The 20,336-nt window shown below is 32.8% G+C and overlaps 1 long non-coding RNA gene across 1 annotated transcript; it reads right to left on the reverse strand.

Annotated features, from left to right (window-relative positions):
* Positions 1-16,400: 16,400 nt before the first annotated feature.
* LOC142162631 (uncharacterized) lies at positions 16,401-17,336 on the reverse strand. The gene is made up of 2 exons (XR_012693860.1): positions 16,963-17,336; positions 16,401-16,805 (listed from the first exon to the last, which is right to left on the reverse strand). It is a non-coding gene; the product is annotated as an uncharacterized LOC142162631 (long non-coding RNA).
* Positions 17,337-20,336: the final 3,000 nt, after the last annotated feature.

Raw genomic sequence — 20,336 nt, forward strand, 5'->3', positions numbered from 1 at the left:
GATTCGTTCAAATGATAATATGGCTTATTTGTTCACAAAATCTCTACCGACGTCAACCTTCAAGAAGCTAGTGTACAAGATCGGGATGCGAAGGCTCAAGGATGTGAAATGATGCTCTCATCAAGGGGAGTTTAATGCACGTTGCACCCTTTTTCCCTTACAAGGTTTTGTCCTACTGGGTTTTCCTTGCAAAGTTTTTAACGAGGCAACCAGAAGGCGTATTATTAAACATGTGTACTCTTTTTCCTTTTGTAGAATTGTTTTTCCCATTGGGTTTTATTTTAGTTAAGGTTTTAACGAGGCACATTACTTATCGAGTAGACATTCAAGGGAGAGTGTTATGAATAGAATTCTATTTAGAGTGAATCTCTATCTTGTAGAGAGTTTTACTTTGTGGCTAAGTCATTTTCCCCCCTATAAATAGAGGGGTCTTACCTCATTGTAAATCATCTCAAAATTCAATAAGAATTCTATCTCTTTCTCTGCAATATTGTTCTTCTACTTTTATTGTTTTATTACATGTTTGAACTTTGAATGGTGTAATAGTATCAAATTGATGAATATTGTATAATAGCAGCATTTACTAATTTGTAACAGAAAACCTGAAAATGTGTGGACTATTTTTTTCAGTTTTCGGATTAATGTATTTAACTTTCAAAATCTTTTGGTATTGCCAACTAACTATTTATAGGCAATATAATGGACATACACATCTTTAACAATAGGCAGTGTTTTCAATTAATTCCCACATTTTCAGGTTAATGGTTCCCCTAAAAAAAATTGTATGTCAGCTTATTGTGGGGAAGTACATGATTTATGGAATTAGAAACCTCCAAATATAGTACTAACGGCAAAGAGCAAAATATACCCCGTACTATGAGAATCGAGAAAAGATTTAAATATACCTTTTGTTATGCTTTCGGTCCAATTATACCCTTAACGTAATACTATTGGTTCATATATATCCCTCTTCCGTTAAGTTTGTCTAAGGTGAATATCCAATCCTACGTAACACTGATATTTGACGAGGTGAATGCAACATGGAATGCCACCTATTTCAGTACTCCTAATCCATATATAAAAAACTAAAATTTGAAGTATTTTTCATGGTAGTAGTAATGGTGGCAATATTGGTGGAGGGGAAGAAAATATTAGTAGTGGAAAAAAAATAGAAGGGAGGGGTAAAACGGGTTAGAGGCACTTAGGTGACAAGTCATGTAGCATCCACCTTATCAAATGTCCGTGCCACGTATGATTGAATCTTCACTTTGGACAAACTTAAAAAAAGGTATATTTGAACCAATAGTATAACGATAGGAGTATATTTTGGACTCAAAGTATAACGAGAGGTACATTTAAAACTTTTTTGATAGTACAAAGGTATATTTGGCCCTTTTATGTTGTACTAATAATAATTGAGATTATAATCACAAACTAAATTAAATAGCCTTTTCCAGTTATAACGTTCATCTCTTTCTCAATCTGCTAAACTAACTATCGTCAATTGTACTGTGCTATCTTGAATTGGAAAAATAGCCTTTAAAAGATAGTAATAAATTTTAATGTATTAGTTAAATTGACGTTTTGATGCAAGTAGCAATCGGTCACTTTTTCATTCTCGAAGTAAAAGTATTTATTTTTCTACAATCTAGCATTATCCCTTTGAATTCAAACACAACAATTAATTAATCTAGTATTACTCCTTTGAATTCAAACCCAACCAAATTTAGTTTATTATGCATTAAACAACGTCGTTCAAAACTTTATATAACGATATGTAGATTAATTTGACACAAAGAGATAAATTGAATTGTAATTAAAGCGAACAATGATAAAATAAATTCGACTTGAACAATTATAGCCTTGAAAATTGAGTCTCACTTGAACCGGAGACAATTCAAACTATATCAGACACAGAAGAACAATAGCTTACAGAAAGAACATAATATTATATTGATTTGGGATGCGTGTAACGATGTCTCTTACAAATAATCAGACCTCATTTATATAGTAGGAGAGTCCTACTTTACGCTCTGTTTGGATCATTTTTACCCATCATTTTATTATGTATTGTACTGTATTGTATGGTATTGTATTCTATCGTTTTATGAATACAACATTTGGATAGATTGTATTGTTTGTTGTTGTCAAATAACATTTTGTTGTTTGATTTTACTGTATCGTACTGTACCGTAACAGATAAGTTTACTAAAATACCCTCAATTGTTTTAAATATTATCAAGAATTACACGTAAAGCAATTAGAATTGGAATTAAAACTCAATATTATACAGCTAATTGGAGATAAAGTAATTAGAATTGGAGTTAAAAATCAAAGCAGAAGAAAGAACAAAACAAAAAGAAGGCAAAACTTATACTTGATGTTGGAGTTGGAAGAGGCGGAAGGAAAAACGGAATGAAGACGCAGGTTATAGGTTAGGAGATTTGGATTAAAATAACAAAAAAGTAAATACTAAAATAGAATTATAAAGTAATAAGTTAGGATATAATTGGAAAGAAAAATAGGAAACAATCCCACCACACCAAATCGATTGTTTTAAAAAATGAAACTTTTCATTGTTACGGAACAATGGATTTAACAATACAATACAACCAATTTTAACTAAACAATCAAAATAAACATTATTTTGGGATAACAATACGATACGATACAATGAGAAACAGCCATCCAAACAAGTTGTTAGGTACAATTCTATAAAAGGTAAAAATTCCATGATTTGCTAATTAGTCGGTTTCTCATTGATACATGCCGCGATTCCTGCCGTGATACCCGACCGGTTATAGATATTGCGTCTTTCGTTATTCGGTCTGGCAATGTTTCCCTCGAGCTCATTCGGGGCCAGGGTCGATTCCGGGGTCATGGACTCGATATTCTCAAGGACGGACATTCTGATCTCGTATCTTGGTTCGGTGAAATCCGGGGTCGATCTTCAACCCATCACGTTTCAATCTGATCTGTCATGCAATAGACGAGCCCAATTTCGACCGTTATACAACTTTAAAAAATTCGAATTCGATAAACGTAAAAATACTATTAGTTGTTATATAATTATGTTAATTATGAAAAGTGGGGTGGGGAGAGAGACCATTTCTATGTGTGTGTGCAGTCAAACGTGTAGTAGCAGATTGAACTTTATGTATTAGAGATTGGAATTTTATACTAATCTATTTGATTTATGGGGTTTGAAAAATATTTTTATTTGTTTAGTAAATTTATAAATTCATACACGGGTTCAAAATTTATGTACGTAGTACCATAAATTCTCAGCTAACTCCCATCCTCCTCTCCTTCCCCGAACCAACTGTTGGGTTTTTTAAGTTTATTTTAGTTTAAAAGAGGTGAATATAAAACGAAAGGAAAATGAAATATTTGAGTTTTTCTTTTTGACAAAAGGATGTTGTCCCATATAGGAGGAGGAAAAGTCTTTTGATGGGTATATATACAATTGCCCTTTTTCTAGCTCTTAAAGAGTTGAGAAGAAGGCAAGCCTCGCGCTGTCATCGCTCGGCTCGGCTTTGGCTTCGGTCAAATAATTGATTGATTAATTTTTAGAACCAAATTTATTTGTTAATATTAAGATTAACGTAATATTATTTAATCCAAATTAGCCATTTTTGTAATGAAAAATTAATTTTCCTCCGCTTTTTGAATTCCCGTTTTATTTTGCGTAAATAGCCATTTACGCAATAGCCGTTTTATGTGAACAATCATGAGACCTTCTGAAGAGTTGCAACATGTTGGGTATAAATAGCAGACAATTTCCTTAGATTTTCCATACGAAATCTCTGAATTCTCCTCTTTCTTTCTGCATTGTTTTCTTACAAAACAAACAACGTAAGTGTGATTTGCTGCCGCCATTTGTGTTCGTTAAAACACTGAGATTGGAAGTACCGTTGCACTAGTGTGTAATCCGTTCTATCCTGGAAGGAAATAATCCACAACCTCGGGTACTAGGAGGGGATTAAGTTCCTTAAGGAAATACCTTCGAATTCAATAAACTCAAATTAAATTCTGTTTCTTCTATGTTTTTGTCTATACATTATTTTTCTTTCTCCAGAATTAGTTTACATATACAGTTTATTACCACCAACTCACCTTGTATAATACTGAATTTATTTTTTCTTCAACATATTATATGTTTCATTGCGATTTTTGGGAAAGAATTTATTTATTCACTTGAAGATTGAGACGAAAAATGAATTAACAATAATAATAATAATAATATTAATATGTTAATATTATAGTATCCGTAAACAGTCCCTTTGAGTTGTCCTCAACGATCAACTGAACATCTCAAAAATGTTAATGACCAAATAGATACTTTTTGCTAAGTAGAAACGCGTCTCTTAAACCCCTTATGTTGATATCACAAAATTTGTGTGTTACACTCGGATTGGAGCGCGTGAAACTCTTTAAAATTACGTTTATCCTTTTTTTTTTGAAAATTAATGTAGACCCCACCTCCTTCTTCTCCAATTTTTTCCTCCACCATTCGATGAGCACCAGACCTTTCTCTCCACCTTCCCCTTTCATGCCATAAAGCCACCAGGTATCGCCGCCGGCGGGCTTATCACTCGAACCATTTTCGGAATTATACAGGGAAGGCATTTTTTTTTTTTTTTTTTTACTTTTCTTTGTTTCATAGAAATCCATAAAGAAACTTAAAGGGGTTATTTATAGCATGCAGTTGATCGTTGAGGACAACTTAAAGGGGTTATTTATGTATTTTGCCTAATAAAATTAACAATGATAATAATATTATAGTATCCGTTATTTGGTCGGATCATGTGAATTAAAAATATTTTCATGTAGCTTCTGAGAGCTAGGCGTCAATCAGATTGACAGATTGTCCAAAGTGGTTGGTCAAAATGTTAGTATTATAATTTTTCGTCTGCATGCTTCTAATTAGCCATGCGAACAAGTATGAGTCAACTTAATTGAACGAAGAAAAGCTATAAAATTCATATAAACAACTGACATACAGCTAACGAAGATGAGACCATGTGGCACCATTCACAAAATAATAATCACATTTTATTGTTTTTTTGTCAATATTTCCATTTTAATTTATTGTTCAGTTATGCAATTTTGTTATTGACATATGTATTGCTGTAAAATTAATAAAACAATAAACTTTCTGAAAAAACAGAAACAGAATGTTAGTAGAAATAATTTTGAAAACAGTATGGTATCTTCAAAACGTTTTCTGAAAAATAGTAAAGGAACAAATCGAGCTCACTGAATACACAGTGTGTCCTTAAGGAAATTATTCCCCTCAAGTACCCGAGGTTCTGGAATATATCTTCCCATGATAGAACGATTTAACTCACCAGCGTATCAGTACCAAAAATGCAGATGAACAACGAACCACTCAAAGACTGTAAAACACACTAGAATTTTTGTGCAGAAGAAGAAGAAGATAATCAGAAAAATTTGTGAGTAAATATTCTTGGATTTGAAGGAATAGTTATAGCCAATTTGGTATTGTTTCTGAAAAGGTTTGCAACCTTTCATAACAGCCATAGTTGTTGGAACAGGTTTGACACTGTTTCAGAACAGCCATAGCTATTGAAAATATTGCGGGAAAATTAAAACGGAATTTAAAATAATCCGGGAAAGAAAACGGGCCGAACTGGACCGGGCCGTGGGTCATGGGTTATTCCGGATTGAATTTACGTTAATTAATTTAATTAATTATTTGAAAAAAATTGTCCAAAAAGATTAATCAATCAATCTTTGACCAAATCCGAAGCCGAAGCCGAGCGAGCGAGCGACGGCGGCGGCACGAGGCTTGCCTTCTTCTTAACTCTTTAAGAGCTAAAAGATGAGCTTCTCTATATATACACAAAGATTTTCTTTCCTTATACCAATGAGGGACAAAGTGCATTAGTAAAGTGAACTCATTCAAAAATTTCACTTCCCTCCATTTCTTTTCCCATCATTTTTCATTCACACCTCTTTTGTTATTAATAACAAAATTTAACAATCTCCCATATGAATGGGGAATGGCTATAAACTTAAAGGAATGCACAGACGTGTGTGTGTTTTACATGCAAGGATTAATTGCATCTAGACAAGTAGGTTTCCCTTTGAACTTTTCGTAGTGAACTTATATCGGATATACTCGGTCAATCGGTAGATTTGATATCTTTGAACCGTCGAGCTTTGTTGTAAATCTAGACAACATAAGTCACACAATCAATCCTTAGCCATCTATGGTTCTCACGGCTGTGTTCGTTTCAGCCATGAACACCGCTCTGGTTTCATGAATTCTTAGAAAATGGGCCTTTACTTTCATTCCTCTTGAAGCGGCTTACACTTCACACTCACATAGGTGATTCCTAAACGTGTAATCCTAAAGACACACTATCTGATCATATCTTGCCAAACTTAGCAAATCATTAAAAAGCTTTAAGCTTTATTGACTCATCAAAAAGCCTTAATGTTTTACCTCATTTTTGAACATTGTCTTCATCACGAGAATGGGTTGAGTTATTTGACAATGTTGAACCGTCATTCATAACTTTGTTTGATCTCTTTGAACCTAGCTCTTGGGATCTCCAGTCTGCTAGGTAGAGTTACCGCTATGATGACTTGTCTTAGGTCTTTAATCCCATTCCCTTTGATGATCTTTCAACTGCCTCTCTAGATAGGCCTTTTGTAAGTGGATCCGACACGTTATCTCTTGACTTTACGTAGTCAATTGTGATAACACCACTAGAGAGTAGTTTCCTAATGGTATTGTGTCTCCGTCTAATATGATGAGATTTGCCGTTATACATAACGCTCCCTGCCCTACCTATTGCCGCTTGACTATCACAATGTATACAAATAGGTGCCAAAGGTTTGGGACAAAATGAAATATCTTCCAAGAAATTCCGGAGCCATTCAGCTTCTTCATCGGCCTTATCTAAAGCTATGAATTCAGAGTCCATTGTAGAACGGGCAATGCACGTTTGTTTGGATGATTTCCAAGACACTTCTCCACCTCCAATTGTGAAAATATATCCATTTGTGGATTTAACTTCAGATGATCCGATGATCCAATTTGCATCACTATATCCCCCGATCACGGAAGGATATTTGTTATAATGCAAAACATAATTTTGGGTATGTTTCAGATATCCCAAAACTCGTTTCATTGCCATCCAATGTATTTGATTGGGATTACTTGTAAACCGACTCAGTTTGCTAATAGCACATGCTATATCTGGTCGCGTACAATTCATGGTATACATCAAACTTCCCAATACTCTTGCATAATCCAGTTGTGAATCACTTTCACCTTCATTCTTTTGAAGTGCATAACTCACGTCAATTGGAGTCTTGGCAATTTTGAAATCCAAATACTTGAACCTCTCAAGTACCTTTTCAATATAGTGAGACTGTGATAATGTAGACCTTATGGATTCTTGTGAATTCTGATTCCTAAGATCACATCAGCAACTTCTAAGTCTTTCATGTCGAATTTGCTAGCCAACATGCGTTTTGTAGCATTTATATCTGTCATACTTTTGCTCATTATCAACATGTCATCAACATATAAACAAACAATGACTTCACAACCTGGAGTGTTTTTAATGTAAACACATTTGTCACACTCGTTGATTTTAAATCCATTTGCCAACATTGTTTGGTCAAATTTTGCATGCCATTGTTTGGGTGTTTGTTTAAGTCCATAAAGTGACTTAACAAGTTTGCACACTTTCTTTTTTTTTTTTAATAGGATCCACAAAACCCTCAGGTTGTTCCATGTAAATCTCTTCCTCCAATTCTCCATTTAAGAAAGCTGTTTTAACATCCATTTGATGGATTTCAAGATCATACACGGCCGCTAATGCCACTAACACCCTAATAGATGTTATCCTTGTTACTGGCGAGTAAGTGTCAAAGTAATATAGACCTTCCTTTTGTCTATAACCTTGGACAACAAGTCTTGCCTTATATTTGTCAATAGTGCCATCAACTTTAATTTTTCGTTTAAAGATTCATTTCGAACTTAAAGGCTTATTTCCCGGAGGAAGATCAACCAATTCCCATGTATGGTTATCCAAAATTGATTGAAGATCACTATTGACTGCCTCTTTCTAAAACGCTAAATCAGAAGACGACATAGCTGCTTTAAAAGTTTGAGGCTCATTTTTAAGCAAAAATGTCACAAAATCTGGTCAAAAAGAAGTAGATGTTCTTTGATGTTTACTACGCCTTGGATCTTCTATACTTGGAGTATTTTACTTTGGTTCTTCCCGAGGTCGTTTAGGTCTTTCACTTAACGACTCACATTCAGTTTTATACGGATAAATGCTTTCAAAGAATTCAGCATTATCTGATTCTATTACCGTATTAACATGAATCTCGGGATTATCAGATTTATGAACCAAAAACTGACATGCTTTACTGTTTATAGCACATCCAATGAAAACGCAATCTACTATTTTTGGTCCGATTTTAACCCTTTTAGGTAAAGAAACTTGTACCTTTGCTAGACACCCCCACTCTTTGAAATATTTTAAATTGGGTTTTCTTACTTTTCATTTTTTATATGGAATAGATTGTGTTTTATTGTGGGGTACTCTGTTGAGTATTCGGTTAGCTGTAAGGATAGCTTCCCTCACAAACTCTGCAGTAATCAGGAACTTATTAATAAAGAATTCATCATTTCTTTTAGTGTCCGATTTTTTCTTTCCGCAATTACGTTGGATTGAGGTGTGTAAGGTGCAGTAGTTTGATGAATAATTCCATATTCCGAACATATTTCTGCAAATGGAGATTCATATTCTCCACATCTATCACTTCTAATCATTTTGATCTTTTTATTCAATTGATTCTCTACTTCATTCTTGTATTGCTTAAATGGTTCAATTGCTTCATCCTTACTATTAAGCAAATAAACATAACAATATCGAGTGCAATCGTCAATAAAAGTAATAAAATACTTTTTCCCACCTCGAGATGGTGTCGACTTCATATTGCAAATGTTAGTATGAATTAAGTCTAAAGGATTTGAATTCCTTTCAACAGACTTATAAGGATGTTTTACAAACTTAGATTCAACACATATTTGACATTTCAATTTATTACACTCGAATTTAGGCAATACTTCTAAATTAATTAACTTCTGCAAGGTTTTATAATTGACATATCCTAAACGAATATACCATAATTATTTGACTCCAATAAATAAGAAGAAGCTGAAATTTTATTTATACTGTCAACAACCATTACATTGAGTTTGAAAAAGCCCTCCATGAGGTAGCCTTTTCCAACATACATTTCATTCTTGCTTACAACAACTTTATCAGAAACACATACACATTTGAATCCATTCTTTACGGGTAAAAAAGTAGAAACTAAATTCTTCCTAATAGTAGGAACATGAAGAACGTTGTTGAGCGGTAACACCTTGCCGAAAGTCATCTTCAGGAATATCTTCCCATAACCTTCAATCTTTGTTGTTGCATTATTTCCCATGGAAATCTCTTCTTCGGGACCAGCAGTAGAGTAAGTCGCAAATGCTTCTTTGACAGTACAAACATGTCGAGTGACTCCAGAGTCAATCCACCACTCCTTCGGATTTTCAACTAGGTTGCATTCCGAAAGCATTGCACAGAGATCATCAATGTCATTATTCTTCTCCACTATGTTGGCTTGTCCTTTCTTTTTATTTCTTTTCGGGAGACGACAATCAAAGCTTTTGTGACCAACTTTTCCACAATTGTAATAGTTGTCCTTGAATTTCTTTTTGTTCTGCTCCTTTGTCTATCCAGAAGACCTCTTCCTCTTCTTACTCTTTGGAGCAGTCTCCTCAACGATATTAGCTACTATGATCGTTGAATTTCCACGAGACTTTTTCTCGGCTATTTTGTTGTCTTCCTCAATCTTTAGACGTATCACAAGATCTTCCAACTTCATTTCTTTGCGTTTGTGCTTAAGATAGTTCTTGAAATCTTTCCACGAAGGAGGCAATTTTTCAATCATTTCAGCTACTTGAAATACTTCATTCACGACCATGCCTTCAGCAATAAGGTCGTGGAAAATAAGTTGAAGCTCCTGAACTTGGGTTCCCACAGTTTTGTTGTCTATCATTTTATAGTCTAGAACCTTGGCAACCACGAATTTCTTCAAGAATGCATCTTCCGTCTTGTACTTTTTCTCAAGTGCATCCCATAATTCTTTCGAAGTATTCATCGCGCTGTACACATTGTACAAGTCATCCTCTAAATCGCTTAAGATATAGCCTTTGCAAAGAAAACCTGCATGCTTCCACGCCTCAACTATCATGAACTTCTCATTATCTGGCATGTTCGCAATAGGTACTTGAGACTCTTCACTAGTTAATTTCTGCATACCAAGTGTGGTAAGCCAGAAGAACACCCTTTGCTACCATCCTTTGAAGTTGACTCCAAAAAATTTCCTCGGTTTCTCGGCCGGAGGAACAACAGTGCGACTTGACGAGGCTATCGTCGTTGCAGCAACAGTCGCAGAAGAATTTTCGTTATTAATTGTCATTTCTCACTGTCAACAATAGAAGAGTTTAATTAATGGCAAAAATAAGAATGGTAAACAATACTATAATCAGTAAGCAGTACGTAAAAATTGAAGTTTTTATATACTGTTACACAGAAAACTATGAAGCTTTTATGTTCTTCAAATCGTTTTCTGAATTTCAATATTCTGATGAAGTTTTTATATTTTCAAATCAGAATAGTAAAATTCAGACGGAGTAGAAAACCACAAAGGTTTTAATCTCCACAAACAGAATACAGAATATAATAAAATAATTTCCTTAAGATTGTTATTGACATCTGTATTGCTGTAAAATTAATAAAACAATAAACTTTCTAGAAAAACAGAAACAGAAAGTTAGTAGAAATAATTCTGAAAACAGTATTTTATCTTCAAAACGTTTTCTGAAAAATAGTATAGGAACAAATCGAGCCCACTGAATACACAGTGTGTCCTTAAGGAAATTTTTTCCATCAAGTACCCGAGATTCTGGTATATATCCTCCTAGTATAAAACGATTTAACTCACCAGCGTATTGGTACCAAAACACAGATGAACATCGAAGCACTCGAAGGCTGTAAAACACAGGGGAATTTTTGTGCAGAAGAAGAAGATAATCAGAAAATCTCGTGAGTAAATATTCTGGGATTTGAAGGAATATTTATAGCTAATTTGGTACTGTTTCTGGAAAGGTTTGCAACCTTTCAGAACAACCATAGCTGTTGGAACAGGTTTGACACTATTTCAGAATAGCCATAGCTGTTGAAATATTGCGAAAAAATTAAAATGAATTTAAAATAATTCGGGAAAGAAAACGGGCCTGACCGGACCGAGTCGCGGGTCATGGGTTATTCCGGATTGAATTTTCATTAATTAATTTAATTAATCAATTGAATATTTGAAAAGAATTTTGTCCAAAAAAATTAATCAATCAATCGTTGACCGAAGGCGAAGCCAAACCGAGCTAGCGACGACGACGGCGCGAGGCTTGCCTTCTTCTTAACTCTTTAAGAGCTAAAAGATGAGCTTAACTGCCTGATTGTATACGTGTCCTAGAACTATTCATTCAGTCTGAGAAAGAATCATACTAGAATATAGTATGCTTTTTTAGAACCTTTTTTAAAAATACTTTTAGTTGTAATTTACTGTACTGTTTTACATTTAATAAATACGTATTATCAACTTCGTTAAAAAATCGATCTTTAATTGTCATTGTAAATTAAAAGAATAATGTAAATTGACTAAGTTCAGAAACTCAATCAGCCAAATGGTCTTGTCCAATGGCGAAGCCAAGAATTTTCTCAAGAGTTACAAACTTAAAAGAAATGAGAAATTCACCGATAAAAGGTGTAATATATGTTATGTATCTCTAAAATTTCACATTTTATCTATATATGTAGTGTAATTTTTCGAAAAGAATAATCAATTAACCAGTAGATTTTTTTTTTGGAGAAAAGCGAACAACCAGTAAATATTACTGGTTTTGCAATTGTGTTTTGATATGCATTTCACTTAAAAAAATATTATATTTTTATGATTGGAGAAAAAAGTTAATATAGAAGGTAGATGAAATTGATCGACATATCATACATTGCATTCTGACTCAAACTATATATGTATAATTGAAATTCTTTAACATGTGTATTTTTACTAAATTCAACCTCATTAGTACAAAAAAAAAAATTGTAATGGTGCTCGATTCAACTAAGTTAAAATCCCATGCCCACAAATATAACGGAATCAAGCTATAAATTTAAAGAAAAGTTAAAATATGAATTTGAGTAAAAGAAACCTGAGTATTGATTCACAATAGATTATAGATAGCCCAAACAAATGAATTTAAAAGACATCCAAATTATTTGTAAAATTAGCACGGGATGGTCAGTTTTCGGATTGGTCATTCAAAAATAGCCAGCGTTTGTCAAGTTATTGAAAAATAGCCAATATTTTGCTGCAACAAAGACCGGTCCAACATAAAATACTAGAGTTTGGTGCACCGGTGTATGAACTTCCAGCATATTATGTTGGAACTCCAACACACGGAAAGTTCCAGCATAATATACTGGAGATTCGAGCACTTGTGTATAAACTTCCAGTATATTATACTTGACTGGTATACTTTGCTGGAACTCCAGTATATTATGCTAGAGTTCTAGTGTACTTATGCTGGAACTCCATTATATTATGCTGGAGTTCCAGTATACTTATCCTGGAACTCCAGTATAATATGTTGGAGTTCAAGTATACTTTTGTTGGAACTCCAGCATAATATACTGGGTTTTGAACAGTGTTTTCTCTCAGATTTATATTTACATGAAAAGTGGCTAAATTTCGATTACTTTTGAAAGCGTGACTATTTTTGAATGACCACTTATAAATCTGGTTAATTTTGAATTTCTCCCATATTATCTTCACTTTCTTATTTTCATAAATTAAATAATACACTTATTATCGGAAATAAGTTCTACATGTCAAAGCCATAGACAACAAAAGTTGTCGATCGTTAGCACATTACCTCAACCCCATTCCGCCAATCACTGCAATTACGATATCTGCTTTTCTTATACCAAAACAAGATTATATATTTCTAAGTATCTTTCCCAACAACGAAAATGAATGTAACTATGTAGTGGAATGATTTTTACCTAGCTATACTGTAATAGAAATTTTTATTTAGATTTCTTATAAATTACTTTATAAATTTATATTTACAAGTTATACACAAAATCATAAAAAATAATAATTTTAGATCCTTTAATTTTAGCGTGTCAGTTACACGACATACACTGCCCATTTCCAATAACCCTCCCCTACATTTAAGATTTTTTTCTCTCTTTCTTAATAATCACCCAAAATCTCTCTTTTATTTTTAAACCCCCTCCCCTCCAAATTTTCAATTATTTTCCCTTTCCAAAGATTTTCAAACCCAATTTCTCTCTTTCTTACTTATCACCCAAAATCTCTATTTTTTATTGATACAATACAGACGAAATTCGGAATATTGCTCTAGAATCAAGCCGTGGGTAAGTTTTGAATATTGTTTTCTTTCTTTCTAAAATCTTTATTGTATGTGATTTGTATATGATACATCAATACCCAAAGCAATACTCGATACAATATTAATACAAATAATACGATTATATTAGATTGTATTGTAGAGTTATGATTGAAACTTGAAGAAGATGAAGATTTTAATTATATTATATCATAATTTTTCAGGAATGTATTGCAATTGTATTTGTATATGTATCATAATTGTTGTAGGAATTATATTACAAATGTATGATAATTGTATATTCATTGTATATTATTACAAGCAGTTGTGAATTCGTGACGAATTTGATAGTTTGTATCACAAATATACGATAATTGTATCAGAAATTATTTTGGATATTATTGTACCATATACAAGTTAGATACAATTGTGATACAAGTATGATACAATTTTGTTTTAAGATTGATGTATTTGATACAATTCAAATATAATTATGATACACTTATCATACAATTCCTAAATATTTCTTCATTTTCAGCGTTGTCCAGTCTTCCAGCAAAAGAACGATATAATAGATGATTTTTAATAATATAAAGTTGTCAAGAATGGAGGGAAGAGAGAAGATGGACATTCTTGTCGTAGATTAAGGGATTTTGATGTAAAAAAAAGAGACAGAAAAGGAAAGGAAAAAAATAATGTAATTGAATCTCTTAATTGAAGGCACTAATAATGGGGTGAGAGTCTTTTTTAAAGAGAAATATATACAATTTGTAAGAAAAATCTAAATACTTATTAAAAACTACAAAACACAAAAACCAAAGGTAAATAAATTTTTAATATAGTATAAATAAATAAAATTCCCAAATATGTTTTGATTTCGGTATAATCAAAGGCCAAGACATTTTCCGCAACTCTGTAGATTGCAAAATCTCACATGTTATCTCCACCATTTATTCCAAAATGAAACAGTTAACCATGAAACCAGGGGCGGATCCAGCCTATTGAAGGTGGGTTCCCGTGAACCCAGTAGCTTTTGCATATATCTTGTATATGTATTAAGAAAACTCATTAAATATTCACAAATATTTGATTGTGAACTCAGTTACTTATTGTATATTTACTTAAGATCGTTATAGGAACCCATAAGTTTTAAATCATGGATCCGCTTGAGACTAAACTTTTCCAAATTAATCAGCGCTAAACAAGTCAACAAAAGTCATAGATTAATGCTGTAATATTGAATTGGCGGCCTAACAATTGAAAAAAGGATTGTGTCAATTTCAGCAATTAGACGAGAAAAGAGACGACGCAACGTTGGTCACGTGTGCATGCCATTAAACTTTAATTTGAATAAATAAAAGCACCGGCTCTAGTTGAAATGTTCCTTTCATGCTTAAAGTTTCAACAAACATAAATTATGCAAATAGTCTTCATTTCGTCCCTAAAAAAAAACAATGATTTCTCATTTGCTTCTTTTGGTCCAATCGGAACAAAATGCATTCTAAACTTCGTCACTTATAACTTTACCATTCATATTATTAATCTTTAATCTAAATCGTAACTAAGCTTGTACGTGAATTTCGGTCCGGAACTAGGGGTGTACGTAGATCGAGTTGGTTCGGTTTTTATCAAAACCAAGTTAAACCGATTATATCGATTTGGATTGGTTCGGTTTTGTCGGGTTTTCGGGTCTTTTTGTTACATGAATATTATTTCAATCTTACTTTGTTAAAATTATAGATAAAACTTCGATAAATGAATATGTGTTTAGTAAATATGGAAAAAAATTGACAAACATATGATCTATTAAAATATTCTAATTGGAGAATTATTTTAGTAATACATGATAGTTATTTTTTTAGTCGTCTAACAATAATTTTTCGTTAATTTACGCTTTCAAGGTTAATACATGAGAAGATCCCAAATATTTTTACATTTTCTAAAGAAAATTCACTATAAAGTCTTAAAAATATAAATAAAATTTATATATTTATATGTCGGTTTGGTTCAAATTTTTTAACTCAATACCAAACCAAGTCAAACCAAACCTAGTCGGGGTTTTTAATCGATTTGGTTTGGTTTTTCGGTTTGGTGCGATTTTCCGGTTCGGTTTGAACACCCCTATCTGGAACTATAGAAGTTCTAAAGCTTTATGCATATATAAATGTATATAAATTGTTAAAAAGACTTGGGATAGTCATTTTTATGAATGGTTACTGAAAAATAGCGAGGGCTTGTGAAGTTATTGAAAAGTAGTCATTATTTATGACGAAAATAAAATCTGGACAAAAGTACCCTAGCTGAAACACGAAAAGTTTCAGCATAATATGCTGAATTATGAAACTTTTGCGTATAAAATTTCAGTATATTATATTGTAAAGTTAAGAATATCGTAAATCTGGCTATTTCTGATTTTGCTCATATAAAGAGAAATTTTCATAAAGCACTATCTTTTAGTAGTAATTAGTCGTCTATAGATACCATTTGCTATATTACGGAATATAGATACATTTTCTGTGGTTATAAGATGTATTTGATGTATTTAAGCTATTGTATTCATGAATACAGTAGCAAAAATAGGCGTGAATCAAGGAAGTACAGCTAATCAGTTGTTGTATTCGAGTGTATTCCACTGTATTCATGGAGTGAAATATGGGATTACAGCTGGACAGATTATTGTATTCGAATGTATTCACAGCGTGAAATAGGGGATTACACTGTTTTTAAAACGGAAAGTGAATCAATTAACATAATACACTCCTAATATGACTCAACAAACTCAATTATAACACACAAATTTTGTATTTTTTAGTTATAAAAAAGATTCTCAACCGCAAAATACAATGAAGTAGATAGAATACAGAGGGATACATTGAAATACAATGAGAAAAAAGACATTAGATATAATGAAATACATAAAATACAACGAGATACATTGAATTACAATGAAAAAGATAGTGAATACAATGAAATACATAGAAATATAGCGAGATACATTGAAATGTTCTTTAAAAAAGGTAACAAAATCTTCAAATTGCTTAACCCCAAACTTCAGACGAACTATTTTAGTCGGCAATTTTCCGACGACCCATCGGATTCCGATCATGATTCCATAAGCAGCGATGAGAGAAAATTCCAAATTAATAAGGCCTACGGTCCACATGAACTCGGCAGAGTCGTATAGAGGTGCCTCTGTCTCTGCCGCTTGAGAATTGTTTGTGCAGCCTTGCAAAGTCGCAGAAAATAGTTTTAGGGCCTTTTTGGCAATGCCTAAGAACTAAAGCTGAAGGCAAATAAAAAAGTAAATTACCCTCTCCAACTGCAATAAATAGCTAATCGTAAGCATAAACTAAGTCCCCTAACCTCAACTGCCCAAAAATCAGCCATAAGAAAGAGGAAAATAAAGAATAAGAAAAAACAAAGAAACTCAATGACATTACCTAGCTCTAGCTTCGAGGATGACGATGAGGAACAAGGACATAAGGGTTAAAAATTGGTATTTTGTGGTGTAATATGCCTGCTCTGTCGTTGGAAAAAATCGGCAAAGTATTGCCCTTCTCCGGGCTGTGTTTCTGCTTTAGAGTCCTTGTCGCCAGATCGGAAATTTTAATGGGATGGGGGAAGAGAATGAGATGTATCAAAGTAGAGAGAAAGAAAATAGTGATACTGATTAGTGTATTTAATGACTTAGGGCTAGAAAGTAACCAAAATTAAATATTTTGCTATAAAACTTAAAAGGTATTTATAAAATATATATTTTTTAAATGGTATTTATTTAAAAACTCCTTATATTTTGTAGGCCAACTCCCCTCTGCCCAACTCTAAGGATTGAACGTGTGTGTCATTATCAGATACTAGATGGTAAGCAGTAGTTATCATCTTTAACATGACCTGTTGGGTTATTGAATAAGTGGGCCTCTTCGACTTTTCATTTATTGGAGCCATCCACCCTACCTTTAAACTAAAAATAGTTGGTGAATATATATATATATATATATATATATATATATATATAGTTTATATATTACATGTGTATAATATAATTGTTTATATATTACATGTGTATAATTGTGTACAATCAATGTATAATCTGTATACATGGCTAGAAAAAGTAAATAATTAATATGCCGGCTATTTGTGTAAAGATCCCTCCATGATATTGGAGCTTAGATGACTTTTGGGCCCAATTGTTGGGCTTCTGCATAGGAACCTTTTTTTAGGTTTTTGGGAGAAATTGAAAAATAGCCAGATTTATAAGTAGTCATTCAAAAATAGCCATAATTTCAAAAGTAATTAAATTTAGCCACTTTTCATGTAAAGATAAATTTGAACGAAAATACTGTTCAAAATCTGAAAAATACTCTAGTATAATATACTGGAACTTTCCGCGTATTGGAGTTCCAGTATAATATGCTGGAAGTTCATACACATGCGCACCGATCTCCAGTATATTATGCTGGAACTTTCCGTGTTGCAGCAAAATAGTGGCTATTTTTCAATGACTTTGCAAACGCTGACTATTTTTGAATGACCAGTCCGAAAATTAGCTAGCACGTGCTATTTTTACTATTTTTTTGGCTAAATGAAAGGAACTTAAATTAAACACAGAAATTAAGGAGGTTCATTTCGCAAAAAAAAAAAAAAAAACTAATCATGATGACTCAATACCATATAATCTTTGCAGAAAATGCAAATAAGCAAGTAAAGGAAGGTAATGCCATAAAATAATTTTAATTTCAACTAATTCACGGGAGGTCTAGATAAGATTGCGTGTCAGTGTCACCATGTTCGTCTCAACGGTAAATGTGTTGCATATATTATAACTTAACATAATAATTGGTTCCGAAAAAAACTCGACTTTTATAGTAAATTGCTACTATATGGATACCGTTATAACGAGGTATGATTGTATTTGTCAAAAAGACCTCACACCCCACCAGATTTCTGCACGTAAATTTGCAAAAGAAGCATCTAGAAAACCGGTCAAATGTAGATTTAGTGAATAAAAAATAGAATAAAAAAATCATTAACTTAATTAAATCAAGCTAAGAAGGACACGGGAAATAAATGTAAGCATATTGGGAAAATACAGAAGAAGAAAATAACTAGAAACACAAGAAAGGCTATTTCGTAATTTAGGTCTTTAGTGCGCACTCTGCACTTTGATAATAAATTTATTAGTATTAGAAATATCCATTAATTACGCTTCTTGATATGTTACCAATGATAAACCTTTAAAATAATTTTAGGCTTCATAAAATATTCAATCCAACTAATTATTGTTGCATAATTTTTATGTTTATGATTGGTTTTTAAACATTTTAACTCATCTCATTCACACAAAAAAAGAAATGCTAACTTAATATATACTCCCACTATTTCAATTCTATGTGAAAATATTTATTTTAGTATATTTCAAATATACTAATACTTATAAAATTTTGGAAACACATTACTTTATGACGATAGTATTTTTTTAAAAATATTTCTTTCTTTAACACGTGCTTATTGAAAGCTAATTTATCATCATAAATTGAACGTGGTAAAGGAGTTGGAGAGGGGTACGTTTAATGGTTTCAGTATTTCTTCATTGGCATGCTTATACTTTTTCAAACTCCAAGCGAGCCTGCATAATATTTCTGTTAGAGCTTTGGTTTAGAAGCAATGATATGGTCATTGCATGGATGTTGAGCGGGTTGGATAGGGAAATGACAGATAGTGGATTTGCAATGAAGTTATAGTTAGCGGGTGAAGAAACTATGCACCAATTTGAAGAGAATAAAAACTAACCTTGTAAACCCTGAAGCCCCCATTGAGAGAGGGCTCTAGTAGGTCAAACCCAAATGTGCGAATGCACATCAGGGTGACATTAGTGTCACCAGCGGTAAGGACCTTGCCAAGACCAACAAGATCCACCCATCCCTTGATGCCACACAATTTGCACAATATTAAAAGTAAAAAATATAAATCAAAATAAGCTAAAAACTCTTCATTTCTTATGTACTAAGGCAACAGGGCTTCAGAAAACTTACTGTGTACACCATGTTGCAGGAATCTCCTGTGGGCAACTTGTGATCTTTTAAGCCTAGCTTCGTAGCAAACTTGCTCTCTTCTTTGCAACTTTGGTAGCGTACCTGCAAAACAGATCATGATTAAGTACATACTTTCAAAAGAATACTTAAATCGTCAAATACATAAACGACACTTAACTTGGCACTTATTTTCAGTTAGACATCTTAACTTGATGTCTAACCTATTGAGCACTTATCGGTGTAAATGAAAATTAGTGCCATGTAAGGGTTCATCCAAGTTGTTTGGCATACTTAAACTAAATTGAATGAAGTCATACCTTAAAGTAGTAAGAAACAGTCTTGTCATTTGGACCATCTAGAGGCTCCAACCGGTCAATGTTATGTAGGCTCGCTTGGAGTTTGAAAAAATATAATCTTTCCATCCTATCAAACGAAGGAACGGAAAAACAATTAAACGTATAAGAGCATTTTCAATTTTTAGATAGTATAGCCATAGGTAATAAGCTGGGTTGGTGGGCCCAAATAGCTTTATGCTAGCTTTTTCCTAAATGTAATGGAAGGTTATACATGATGGATTTTGTGAATGATTTATACTATTATGAACACTTTGAGAATAGTTAATTGCTTTTCATAATTGTGATACATGAAAAAATATATTGGGTGCAGAGGACACTAAGGACTTTCTTCCATAAATAGCTATCTATGAGAATGAGATGCATCTTAAATAAGTACAGCTAACAAAGACACTTTGCCAAAAATAATTAAAAAAACTTCCATTGGAG

The sequence above is a fragment of the Nicotiana tabacum genome, chromosome 8 (genome assembly GCF_000715075.1).
Source record: "Nicotiana tabacum cultivar K326 chromosome 8, ASM71507v2, whole genome shotgun sequence".
Lineage (NCBI taxonomy): Eukaryota > Viridiplantae > Streptophyta > Magnoliopsida > Solanales > Solanaceae > Nicotiana > Nicotiana tabacum.